The sequence below is a fragment of the Musca domestica genome, unplaced genomic scaffold, assembly GCF_030504385.1.
Source record: "Musca domestica strain aabys unplaced genomic scaffold, Musca_domestica.polishedcontigs.V.1.1 21, whole genome shotgun sequence".
Taxonomy (NCBI): domain Eukaryota; kingdom Metazoa; phylum Arthropoda; class Insecta; order Diptera; family Muscidae; genus Musca; species Musca domestica.
In genome coordinates this window covers 11779077-11793773 of record NW_026712258.1, presented here as the reverse complement: position 1 = coordinate 11793773, position 14697 = coordinate 11779077, and positions in this window count along the sequence as shown.

Sequence of the window (14697 nt, the reverse complement as noted above, 5' to 3'; positions counted from 1 at the left end):
TCGCAAACAATGAAACGTGGACATGGCTGCAGTTCTAAAAGAATGTTTATTAAGCCCAACCAGGCCCTCAAAAATAAGAAATATATGTGCTGAAACCAATACAAAATATACATCCATACACAAAACATTTTTTTCGTTTTGAAAAATTATAGTACTTTTCTCATTACTTACTCAAGATGGTGATTATGTGACTAACTTTAAGGTGGAGGGGGAGATGACTGCTGGTATTTTAAAATGTAGTTGTGGTAGAAAAAATCGGTTAATAACTTGTGTCAAAAATCAAACTGATTGTAAAATGTCTTTTAATACCACACGAGCAACTACATTTTTCACTATGACTATTTAAAATATTTGGCGGAAAAGTCTCGTTTATGAATGTTAAGTCATGTATTTTTTGTTAAATTTACTGATTTTACACTTTCTTTAATGCTTGCCTCCATTTTAGTTTGAAATAGTACAATATTTTAGTTGCAATTAATTTCGCACAGAAAAAGTGGTCGTTTGACCTAGTGTGCGATGGTACGAAACACAAAACATTTATTTATTTACATTTAAATGTCGGAGTGCTCTACCGATAGCCACTTATGGTTTTCCAGCCAAATATAAAGAAATCACACTATCACGCTTGAATTCCATCACGAATTACTTTTTGTTGTGGAAAATTCTCACCAAAATGTTTTTGTACGCTTGTAAACAATGTAATGAGCTTTCACTGGAATAATTTTAATAGCTGTCGGATGAGTGGCTTTAAAAATGACAGCATTCTGAAGTTGGTTGCAGTGTTTTCATCTCACCCTGCAGTTTTAATAATGGATGTGGACATGAACTTATTTATTTTTAAGAGATCTCCGAAATCCCATCGTCACAACTTATCCCAAGCATGTCCGGCGAAGCTATATTTAGCGTTAATTCAAATTCTAATGTCTTTATTTCGAATAAGAAGAGCATCTTACAAACCATAGTGTTTTTATGATATAATCTTTTTAGGATAATATGTGTGATTTTTTTTCTGAAAACGACGCTATGTTCCAAAATAGCCTTCGCATATCTATGCTGTTAGCTACTTTTCCGACGCTAACTAACTTTCTTATTCATCAATCATAAGCTTACAGAGTTACTTAAATAATTTGCAATATGTGTGCAATAAAATTCCCAAACTTAATCAACGGTATCTCATAACAATTTTCCAAACATTGGCATGACGGTGGTACCTGACACCTGGTCTAATGGCAAAATATTCTTTACGTTCAATACGCAGTAAATACTTTAAAAATAACGAAAATATTTCATAATTTTCCGCCGACGTGCCCTCAATTTCTACCATTCCCCCAAAGCACTCGTGATGTTTTTAAGCTTCGTCAATTTAACAGCGGCGAGCAAAAGTTATGACGAAATAAACATATAAAAATGTATGTACATATATGTATTGATATTGAACGTATACGTTCAATCTTATATGTGTGTACACACGTATGTGTGAGTGTACAATTGTCTTTTTTTGTGTTGTTTTCGCCAAAGATACGCACATAATATTTTGCGAATTCAAAAGGGGGCTGGGTTGTTTTTGCTGGCAAATTTATTAATAGATCGGTGGGAGAAGGGGACGAGGCGCCCGCCGAATACCAGCGATAACTTTTTCAAGTGACTTTGAACTTGAAATCACATGTTCGCTGTGATCTCCCCATGTTTATGTGTTGCCAGCCAACAGCCTGTGAGTCTATTGTCATGGAACCATAACAAATATTGAAATTGGGACAGTGCAATGATCTGATAAACGGAATGAATGGGGAAAGTATAATAATGGGCGCAAACTGTTATGCCCATGTAATTTGTCAAATGAAATGTAATGATTGAACGTCACTATTTTGTTCTAAGACGGCGTTTTAAATATTTGCCAGGAGTAAAAACTTTAAGGCTGCGTTCATACAGAATTCGGAATATTTTCATAACTGAGATAAAAAAACTGCAATAAAGTCAAACGCCTTAATTTTTAATTTTTTTTTTTTTAAATGTTATTGAATGAAAGCAAAAATTGTCGGAAGTAGCATCAAATTTTAGAATAAGTTTAGATTTGTTCGAATTGGACACCTTTGGCACGAATTATGGCCTTCAAACGGCCAATGAAACGATCACACGCTGCCCGAATGTTGCTCTGCGGTATTTTGGCCCATTCCCGGCGAAGCGCTTGCTTGAGGTGATCGACACTTTGGTATTTTTTGGTGCCAACCCTGCTTTTCAAAATACTCAGACACAATAGTCCAATGGATTGGTATCCGGAGATTTTGGTGGCAATTGTGCGCTGGAAATGAAGCAAAGAACCTCATTTTGTAACCATTCTTGGGTGGCGCGTGCTGAGTACGATGCTGCTAAGTCCTGTTGGAATGTCCAAGGTCTGCGGCCAAAATTTTTGCATGCCCAAGGCTTTAATACACCCTCCAGAATATTTTCGCAATAATATTCGGCATTTATTCTGAAACTGCGGTCGATTAATACAAGCGGAGACCGACCATCGGCTGTTATGGCGGCCCACACCATCACCATGTCCGGCGCTTGAGTTCTGGTGGCCAACCGAACGTGCACATTTTCAGCTGACATCTTTGGCAAGTAAACGCGATCATTTTATGTGTTTACAAACTGCTGAACAACGAATGTTTTCTCATCGGAGAAAACCAAATTCGGCAGTTCACCAATTTCAGCCAAGCGAAGCAACTCTTTAGCTCTTTTGAGTCTATTTTCTTGTTGTTGCTGTTTAAATTTTTTTCACTTTTTGGAATTTCAATGGCTTTACCCCTAGCTCATTTTTCAATATTTGCCGAATGGAATATTGCGATATGTTCAGCTCACGAGTCATTTTTCGGCCACTGCGAGGCGAGTTTCGATCAAGTCGCTTCTTTACTTTTCGAACCATTTCTGCTGATGTTGCTGTTTTATGCCATTCACCTCCTTCACGTCGGGCTACGCTACTAGCATCACGGTAACGAGCGATGGTACGAGTCACAAAAGATTTATTCACATTTAAATGCTGGAGTGCTCTAACGATAGCTACTTGTGGTTTTCCAGCCAAATATAAAGAAATCACACTATCACGCTTCAATTCCATCACGAATAACTGTTTTTCTGGAAAATTCTCACCAAAATGATTTGGTACGCTTGTAAACAATATAATGAATATAATGATCACTGGAATAATGTCAACAGCTGTCGGACGAGTGGCTTAGAAATGGCGACAGTCTGAAATTGGTTGCAGCTTTTTCATCTCACCCTGCACACCTGTCGGCAAAACCGACAAATTCGTCTATGTCATTACATGTTAATATGTAAATCAGAACTTCATAAGACTTTCCACCGACAACTCTAATTTGCCTTCCGCTTATCTCATAAAAATAACTACGAATTCGGTCCGACTTCGGTTTAAAAGTCCTCTAAAAATTTAGAACCGTTGGTCCGACAAAACGTCAACCACTTCATATAACTATCGGTCAGAAGTCGGAATATACAATATCTTTGGCAAGTATCGGCATCTAGAACGGGAATTGTAATGGTTCTCATTCGGATAGATTTCGGGTCGACTCCTTTCTCAAACGCTGTAAATTTCCATATGAAATTGGTCGGGCAAAAGCAGATGGTGCTCGATGTAACGACCGCAAGCGGCTTCACCGGTTCATATCCAACTTGATCTCCAATGGCTTTTGGCAACTCATTGTACTCGTTTCACTCTCGGTTCTTTCGAGCGTTTTTTCCAAACTCGCTCCCCTTTGTAGTAGATATACAGTTACCAACTTTGTCTACAGGGTTGAGGTTACTTCCTTGACTCTCGATCCCCTGGGCGGTCGTTGGTGACGTTTGCGATTCCTTTATTGACTTTGAATAACTCACATAGGAATTTTTTCCATAACAAAAATTGGCCATCAACAAGAGTAACCTCAATATCAAGTTCTGTCAGTTCCCTCAACAGCAAATTTAGTACAAATACAAGCAGATACAAACAGTAATCTTAATATCAGAATTTCATAATTTTATCTCTATCCCTTCAACCATGACCAAATATAGTACCATTTAGTACTTTTTGTACAATTATAATACACACTTCCAAAATTACCACCATATCTCAATCTCAGATACCAATAGAGATACCAAAATCACCTCTTTACCTGAAACCTACCACCAACGGGTACCCCAATACAAAGTTCAGCTTTATCTGTTCATCTAAAACCAAACTGTTCCAAATTTAGTGTCATTTTAGTGGTCACTGATGGCTGATGGATGGAATTCTAGCTCATTCCGTTTGTCCAATACATGGTATTCAATTGTACTACATTTTAGTACTTTTCAAACTCGGCCTATTGCAACTCCATCCCTAGAGGAAGTGCAAACATGACATTAACTGACAGTTGCACAACAAACGCTCCAAAAGACATCCCTGGGTCTCAATTCTTAGAACGGATCTCCAGAATCTGTCAGCTAGAAAAATTCCTTCTATCCTGCAAGCTTATTGGTTGAACCCAAATCGGTGCAGTTATTCAACAATCCCTAATTCCACACGGTTTAGAAGGATCAAGATTTTCAGACGAAATGTCTTCAATTAAACACGAATGGAAAAAAATATGAAACGACATTCTACAACTTATCAAATTACAAAGACTATATTGGACGATTCATGATATGAAGGCGGATGAGGTTGCTCTAAGTAAAAAGGTGTCTTTATATGCCCAATTGAAGAAGAAAGCTACGAAAGTCCCAAATTATTATACCACCCTCTAATATCACAAAAAAGCCATAAAGCAAACATTTTACTCTTCACAGATAAGAATGAAGTATTGCAAAACATTCGGATGTTGATGGAAAAATGTCTTCCGGCAAATCCAAAGAGAAAACATTCCATGATATTCTAATCTATTTATGTGTAATTATTCAAATGAACAAGTGACTAATTTTCAGCGGAAAAAAGCACATCTGCCATTTTCCCTATGCGCAACAAAAACATGTTCGTACATCTGTAGGGATGTACACACTTCAATATTCGATTCATTTTATCCATGAGGAAATGAATAATTCTATAATTTACCATTTAATAGTCGTGGGGAAGTTTGGTATAGCAAGAATTTGATGGTTCCTAGAAAATGAAAACTTTTCAAATATTTGTGTCAAGACATTCGATGATTTAATACGTGTTAAACGCATTTGTTGTCAGAAATGATCTCAGTTCCTGGCGGTTAATAACTTTCAATTTATTACTTGACATCATACAAGACAGTTGTATAATAAAGAAAAAACACCTGAAAACTGGCAGAGAAAATAGGGTTCTGAGCAAAATTTTAGTCGCCTAGGTCGAGTCCTTCAAAAGTTAGAGCGATTACCACAGATGGAAATGTTACGTTAACATAAAATATATATATTGTGGAGACTTACATCTTTATTTCGACGAGTTACACTAGCAATAATGAACTTAATATACCCTAAAAAAGATCTCATATATATATTTTCGTACGTGTAATATCAGCCCAAATAGTATAGAATGTTGCATATACGACCAAATTAGGCCTGAACAAGTTAAGAAGCAGTAAGTTCGGCCAGGCCTTCAAAAACGACATCTCAAACAATTTCGGTGAGTATTGTACCTAAAATCGTCAAAATACCGAATATAGGGAGGTACTGATATATGAGGCCTATACGAAGACCTGGACATGCATAGACAAATTTCTGTCACAGACTGTAGTTCCCATCACGAACTCCGGTGAATAATGACGCTAAGATAATCAAAATACCGAATATTGGAAGGTACCGTTATATGGGGGCTATATGAAGACCTGAACCTGCACTTACAATTTTCCGTCATAGGCTGTAGTATCCATTACGAACTTCAAATACCAAATTTCAAACAATTCCGGTAAAAAATACCAAATATCGGGAGGGCTATATGCTATCTTTGTCCTCCGCAGCCTTAATATGCACTCTGTAACAACGATATTCGGGGACATATATCAAATATAGCTCAGAAATACCTTTGGCAAATTTTATTGAGATCGGTTCAGATTTGGATATAGCTCCCACATACAGGATGAGATGAAAAAAACTGCAACCAAATTCAGACTGGTGTCATTTCTAAGCCACTCGTCCGACAGCTGTTAAAATTATTCCAGTGACAGCTCATTATATTGTTTATAAGCGTACAAAAGCATTTTAGTGAGAATTTTCCAAAAAAAAAGTTATTCGTGATGGAATTGAAGCGTGATAGTGTGATTTCTTTATATTTGGCTGGAAAACCACAAGTAGCTATCGTTAGAGCACTCCAGCATTTAAATGTGAATAAATCTTTTGTATCTCGTACCATCGCTCGTTACCGTGATACTGGTAGCGTAGCCTGACGTCAAGGAAGTGGACGGTTGGGAAGAAAACAGCAACATTAGCAACATCGAAAAGTAAAAAAGCTACTTGATCGAAACCCGCGTCAAAGTGACTGAAAAAAACGGCTCGTGAGCTGAACATATAGCAATATTCCATTCGGCAAATATTGAAAAATGAGCTCGGGGTAAAGCCATTGAAATACCAAAAAGTGCAAGAACTACCCCAACAGAAAGAAAATAGACCAAAAGTGGTGAAGTGCCGATTTTTTTTCTGATGAGAAACCATTCGTTGACCAGCACGGCGATGGTGTGGGCCGTCATAAGAGCCGGGTCGCTCTCCTCTCGACCGTGGCATCAGAATAATAATCGAGTTTTTAACTACAATGATAGCTGATTCGAACCCTATCCTGGCCAATTCGTCTGCAGTCTTGTTTTCTGGAAATTGTAATGACCAGGACCCCAACAGAGCTTGATGGACAACTCCGTGTTTTCTAAGGATCACCTGCATTCCAAAACAGCCCTAGACTTAATGGTGAAGGAGTTTAAAGCTCTCAGTGCCGCTTAGCTATCGACGCATGTTGTCACCGGACCGCTAAACTCGTTATTCCTCGTGACCAATAGGTCAATGGTTTTTTTGACCGTAAAGATTTCCGCCTGGAGCACGCTACAGCCGATTTTAAGTTTGTAGATTTCAAGAACACTAAGAGTGTCACAGAAGACTCCAGCTCCCGTTCCGCATTCCATCTTTAAACCGTTAGTATACACAGTGTATACACTTGTGTTGGATTCCATTCCCACATTCCTTACACACCCTAAGATCGCAAAATGTCCAAAGGATTCACTACGCCATTGGTTTAGTTCTCTGAGTCGAAAAGCACACTTAATTGCCCGTTTCTCTACGTGTATGCTTAGTGGGCTTAATCACAGTAGGGTGTCCAGCGCATCCTGAGGAGTGCTCTTGATGGCACCTGTTATTAGTAGTGATGTGGTTCTTTGAACTTTGTACAACAATACAGCGTAAATAGGATGACTTTTTCAAGGAATCTCACGAGACTAGAGCTCCATGGGGTGGGGCGAACAATTGAATCATACACCCATTTAATTATTCTTGCAAGAATAGAGTGCAATCGAGCCTCTCTTTGCTTGTTTCTCAGTGTTCCTCTTCCAACTTAGTTGGCGGTGGAGGTTAGTGCCGAGGTATTTGATTTCAGAGGAGAGGTTTAGCGTGACATTTACATTTCCTCGTAAAGAGAACAAGCTCTGTCTTTGATGGGTTCACGTCCAGTCCATTGCGACGTGCCCACCTTGATAAGGTGAAAAGAGCTCCCTGTATCAGATTTGAGATTGTTTGCAGGAATTTCCTAACAATCAATACGACAACATTATCAGCGTAAGCGACTACCTTTGTACAATTTTGCTACAGATCTATGAGTATGTTGTTGATAACCAGAAGCCAGAGCAATGGTGATAGAAAACCACCTTGTGCCGTGCCCCTGGTGACCAATTTTCTTAGGGATATTGGTATCAATCCAATGAGGCTTAATAGCAACTCATTTTTGTTTAGATACAAAGCTTATGCTTCAAAGTTTCAACATTTTTATACCCTCCACCTTGAAAAGGAGGTATATTAAGTTTGCCGTGGGTAATGGGTCCTAGTTCGTGTGGCGAAACATTGTATGTATTGGTTCATATAACGGTACCTTTCGATATTCGGTATCTTGATGATTTTTGCCACATTTTTTCTCGGATTTGTCTAAAAATTGGTATTTGTTTTACATAACGGGTTCTAGCTCAGCTGGCGAAACTTTGCATGTATAAAAAAAAAACATTTGAACATTTTGACAGATTAATGTTCCCAAGCGTTGATGCATCTACCTGTATTCTTCTACCACGGTTATATCATTGCACTTTAACCCTTTTTCAATTATTATAACCTAATTTATTAATACTTTCAGTTACCAGCGGTCAGTTTTAAAAAGTGAACAGCAAAAAAAACGATACGTCACCTTTGGCTTATCTTATACGGCGTGTGCTATTTTAATTGACTCAAGTCCATAACGCCAGATGTCGAGTCCCATTGTATCATACATTTGTTTTTGTTAAAATCCAGACATTCCAAGAGTCGAAACTCAAATATCAAAAGGGTTATCAAAAATTTATGAAATTTCCCCTATGATTCTCCCACATAAAGTCAAATAGTAGTACGAACATTTACGGCCGAAGAATATTCTCTGATAAGTAATGCCATAACGATCATTCAATTAAGCAATTGGATCGTTTCGACTACCGTTCTCACCTTGCTGGAGCAGAGAACAAACCAAGCTATTAGCCAACAACAATTATTGCCCCTGAACTTCAAAAGCGAAATTCATTGACATAATTTACCCAGTTTTCTTTTCTTTCTGACTTCCTTCACTCAAGATAAGCTATCAGTTTGAGATCACGCGGCCACACAGCAAGATCAACCTTAGCTTTATCAGTAGTAATGAGTCTATGTTTTTTTTTTTTTTTTTTTTTTTTTTTTTGATAATGGAAACAAATAGCCCTGTGGACAGCCAGACATGCTGCCAAAAATATGCTACATATGTATGTACACTTTACAATTATTCCAGATGGCGTATAGTATACGCCGTATACAATTATTCACAAAAGCGTCGCGTCTCTCTCTGTGTTGTTTGTTTAGCAAAAACAGAGCTGACAAATCTATTTTTATTTCGAGTAGAATTTATATTTTATATAATTTTTACATACATCTGATGTATGTGTCGCACGACTTTCCTTGAGAGATTAGGTGCTGGAACTGTGATATGATTAAAATGGTAATTGTACATATGTTTGAGACTTCATACTATGAGGTGCATTTTGAGATAGCGAAAGGGTCCATTGTAGTTAGAGCTTAAAACTTGTAAATTGGTGCGAAAATAACGCCACGTGTTAGAATACCGGATTTTGAAAATTTAAAGTAGGTTCACACACAAATCTTTATCCGGTTAACGGTGATAATCAATTATCAGTGTTAACCCGAATAAAGATATGTATGCGAATTTACTTTAATATCTTAACCGGCAGTTATAGCATGGACGAATGAACATATTGACGAACGAAAGCTCTCATCGCTTATCATCGAAAAAATTCGAATCCACAGATATCGTCTATATCGTTTCTGGGGTATGAGCGAAAATATTGAACTTGCCCAATTCTAAAATATTAAAAATATCAGGAGCTGTAGAATATTTGCCAGTTAAAAATTGTTTAAAAACGATTAAATGTGTTTTCGAGGTCAAGTTGGTCGATTGCGTAAATCAGCATGTTGACTATGCAAAAGCATGCTAAAAGCCACCTGCATAAAAAACAAGTAAAATACCCTCCGCCATTTGGAAGGGACTTGAAAATTTAATAAAAAAACTACCACTTAAATGAAAACCGTTATATGGAGACTATACGAAGACGTGGACGAAATTTGTTGTCATAGTCCGTAGTACACATTACAAACTTCAAATACCAATTTTGAAACAATTCCGGTGAATAACGTCGCTAAAATCATCAAAATACCGAATTTCGAGAGGTACCGTTATATGGGGGATATACGAAAACGTTGTCATAGGCTGTAGTAAAGATTACGAACTTTAATAACGAAATCTGTTACAATTCCGGTGAATAATGTCGCACAAATCATAAAAATACCAAGTATGGGGTAGTACCGTCCAATGGGGGCAATACTAAGACGTGGACCTGCATACAAATATTTTTTGTCATAGGCTGTAGCACCAATTACGAACTTCATATACGAAATTTGAAATAATTTCGGTAAATAATGTCGCTAAGATCATGAAAATACCGAATATTGGGAGGTACCATTATATAGGGGCTATTTAAAGTTCGTAATGGGTACTACAGCCCATGACAAAAATTTATGTATGCAGGTCCAGGTCTTCGTATAGCCCCCATATAACGGTACATCCCGATATTCGGCATTTTGATGATTTCAGCGTCATTATTTAACGGAATTATTTCGAATTACGTATTTAGAGTTCGTAATGGAAACTACAGTCTGTGACAGAAACCTGTCTATGCAGGTATAGGTCTTCGTATAGGCCCCATATATCAGTACCTCCCTATATTCGGTAGGTACAATACCCACCGAAATTTTTTCAGATGTCGTATTTGACGTTCGTAACAGATGCAATAACCTGTGACAGAAATTTGTCTCTGCTGGTCTAGGTCTTTGCACAGCTCCGATATAACGCTACCTCCCTATATACGATATTTTGATGATTTTAGCTACATTATTCACCGTTTATTTCAAGTTTCGAATTTGAATATGGTCCACGTCGTATAGACCCCAATATAACGGCTAAAGTCGGTGTTTTTAAAATTTTAACAGAATTTTTTAAGGCTTTTATTTTTTGAAAATTTTCAAATTCGTTCTGAATGGTGGAGGGTATTCAAAGTTCAGCCCGGCCGAAATTACTGCATTTTAACTTTTTTTTTTTTTTTTTTTTTTTTTTGAAAATTATTAAATGGTGGAGGGAATTCACAGTTCGGCCCGTCGAACTTAAAGCTTTTTTACTTGTTTCTATCAGACCCACCACTTTGCAACCAATCTAAAGACACGAAAAACCTTTTGTTGTATCGGTGATTTTATAGACCATCCATTTATGTTTTTAGGAGATTTTCCAAATTTAATGAATATACTTAAAATAGAACTGGAGCAGCCTAATTGGAGACTCTCAGGTCTTGACTGATTATTTTCATATTTTTACAAACCCTGAAACCTTAAAAAAACAAACGTCATAAGGTGGGAATATATAAAGCGCTTATCTGGCTGGCTTAAGTCATCGGCTGGCTTCTTCGGAAACTAATAAAGGAGCCTAGGGCCAAAATCGAACTAAGTCAACCTAACTCCCCCTTCTTCATCTATGAAGAAGCCAGCCGATGACTTAAGCCAGTCAGATAAACCAAATATGCGCTTTAGGTATTTCCACCCTTATGTCTTCCTCTTTTAACCCTTTTACAAAACAAATTTATATTCCAAATAAAAAATTATTTTGAAAAATATCGTTAAAAAATAGGTTAACAATCAATCAACCCTCACGCGATTATTATTCCAGCACAAGTTAGCACGTGGATGTGCGAAATTAATAACTGACCACTTAAAAGCGTCTATAATTTTTTGCAAATTCCGCTAAACATAGATACCGACATATATACGAGTATTTATTTACACTTTCATTGCTCGTTCGTACGTAAGTACGGTAGTGCAAAAAGGTTGTTGTTCCCAGATGTACCCACATACAAACATACATACCATTAATACAAACATGCATAATATCGTATCTATCAAGCAGACATTTTTTCCGAGTTCGTCAAACGAAACGAATAAAATACAACTACTGTTATAGTAGCTCGCAAAAATTTTGGGTGAATGGGGAGGGGGTGTGAGGGTGAATTGGGGTGTCGATTTACTAGGGGTGCCGAGATCTGTGTAGTTTGTGACTTCAGTCACGTATGCATAAAATTCGTACGAGAGCATAACGAAACTTTTACTCATTCATAGGTAATTGGATAGGGAAGTATATTAAGGTGGGTTATAGGAAAAGAGAAAAGAAAGCGAAATCTGCAAGTGATATAAAAATACTCTCTCCAGTAGTGCCTATTGTCATTATCATGCTTAAACTTGCTAGTTGACCAAATACAATAATTCTCTGTTTCAGAACTGACCCTTTTTCTGACCCGATTTTCCCTTTATGATATCTTAAAAAAAAATTGCAAAACTAATAGATTTTTGCAGGTTCTGGTTCTGCACAGACAAATTTTTGTTTTTGGCTGTAGTATCCTTTACAAACATAAAATACCAAATTTGAAGCCATTCAGGTGATTAATGTCACTAAAATCATCAATATACAGAATATCGGGAGGTACCGTTATATGGGGGATATACGAAGACGTTTTCTGTCATAGGCTGCAGTATCCATTAAGAACTTCAAGTACCAAATTTGACACAATTCCGGTGAATAATATCGCTAAAATCATCAAAATACCGAATATAGGGAGGTACCGTTATATGGGGGCTATACGAAGATTTGGACCTGCACAGACAATTTTCTGTCTCAGCCTGAAGTATCTACTAGGAACTTCAAATACCAAATTTAAAACAATTCCGGTGAATAATGTCGCTGAAATCATCAAAATGCCGAATATCGGGATATACCATTATTTGGGGGCTATACGAAGTCGTGGGCCTGCACCGACAATTTTCTGTCTTAGGCTGTAGTATCCACTACGTACTTTAAATGCCAAATTTGAAACAATTCAGGTGACTAATGTCGCTAAAATCACCAAAATACCGATTATCGGGAGGTACCGTTATATGGGGGCTATACGAAGACGTGGACCTGCACAGACAATTTTCTGTCAAAGGCTTTAATATCCACTACGAACTTCAAATGCCAAATTTGAAACAATTCCGGTGATTAATGTCGTGAAAGTCATAAAAATGACGAATATAGGGAGGTACCGTTATATGGGGGCTGTACGAAGACGTGAATCTACACAGACAATTTTCTGTCGTAGGCTGTGTTTAATGTCGCTAAAATTATAAAAATACCGAATATCGAGAGGTACCGGTATATGGGGGCTATACGAAGAAATGGACCTGCGTGGACCTACATGACCCTTTTTCAACACCAAAAGTCCTGCAGACATAATACACATTTGAGTAAAATATTATCAACCTACTTCATTTCGTTATATCGACATAAAATTTTATGCTGATCAAGAATATATATACTTTGTGTGTTCTAAAATGTATATTTCGAGCTGTTACAAACGGAATGAAAAACTTAATATACCCTTCATACTATGGTGGAGGGTATAAAAATTGTAAACGTGTGACTGTATGATATTACCTTGGTAATCGTACAATGTAAATGGCCGATGTGGATCTCTTTTTCTTAAAACCAAATAAAATATTTTAACAGACGTCAGAAGCACTGTCAGCAACTGTTCAGCCCGGGCACAAGCCTTTTTACACGAAGTTACATGCTTTGTATGAGTTATTTTGTATTATTTAAATAATCTCCCTGCTATTTCAATGAATATTCTTCCATGCATTTGTCCTCACCCACTCTAATGTTTCGACAAAACCCCTTTAGAATTTATGTTTAAAACAAATCTACACGATCGAAAATACAAAAAAAAAAAAACATAAGTAAAAAATACATCCATATCAAAATCGACAAAAACAATAGAAATGGCGCGTGAGTGTTTTCCGACTTTATCTGCTAATGACCTCTTTTTTTGGCACAAACAAAACTAACCTTTGGTTCGTCAGTGTTTTGATGTGTTATTACCTTTAAAGGTAGGAAATAATTTAATTATTTTCGAATGGAATGTCAATGGGTATACCCCCATGGATGTTAATTGAGTCATAAAAATATTTTTGGGCGATTCACTCTTTGCTTCACCAGAAAAACGTTGAGGGAATTTGGAGAATTTGGAATTTGGAGCATTTATGGATTTTTTGGCGCGAAGATTAAAGGGCAACTGGTGTTGTTCGATAGTCGGAGTCCAGAGATGGAAACTTCAAGTTATTAAAACCTCAGGAACACAATTCAATGTAAGCTTACGAGGAGTTACCTCCAAATGTTAGAATATGCTCCCGTATTTGTCACAGAAAATATATATTGAAATGAATGGGAAAGGGGAAGCTTATATTCACAAACTCAAAATTACAGAGAACAATTTAAAACAAGTAAAAAAGCAGCTAAACTCGGCCGGGCCGAACTTTTTTACCACCACCACTTGGAAGGTACATGAAAATTTTCAAAAAAAAAAAAAAAAAAAAAAAAACAGTCCTCAGCCCTCAATGAAAACCTTTAATGGGGCCTATACAAAGACGAGGTGCTGGATAAGTAATTTTTGTCATGGGCTGTAGTAATGATTCTGAACTTCAAATACGAAATTTGACGCAATTCAGGTGAATAATGTTGCGAAAATCCTGGAAATACCGAATATCTCAGGGTAGCGTTATATGGGTGCTATACTAAAAGGTAGACCTATACACGGTGAGATATAAACAAGTAAAAAGCATTAAGTTCGTCTAGGTCAAACATTCGAGCCCATTATGACCCACATATACCAATTTTTAGACATATTCATGGGAAAATGTGCCAAAAATCATCAAAATACCGAATATCGGGAAATACGGCTATATGGGGCTATACACAAACGTGGACCTATACATGCAGTGTTTCGCCAAAAGATCTAGAAGCCATTAACACCAACAGACAAATCCGCGAAGAAATGTGGCAAAAAAAACATTAAAATTGCGAATATCGGGTGGTACCGTTAT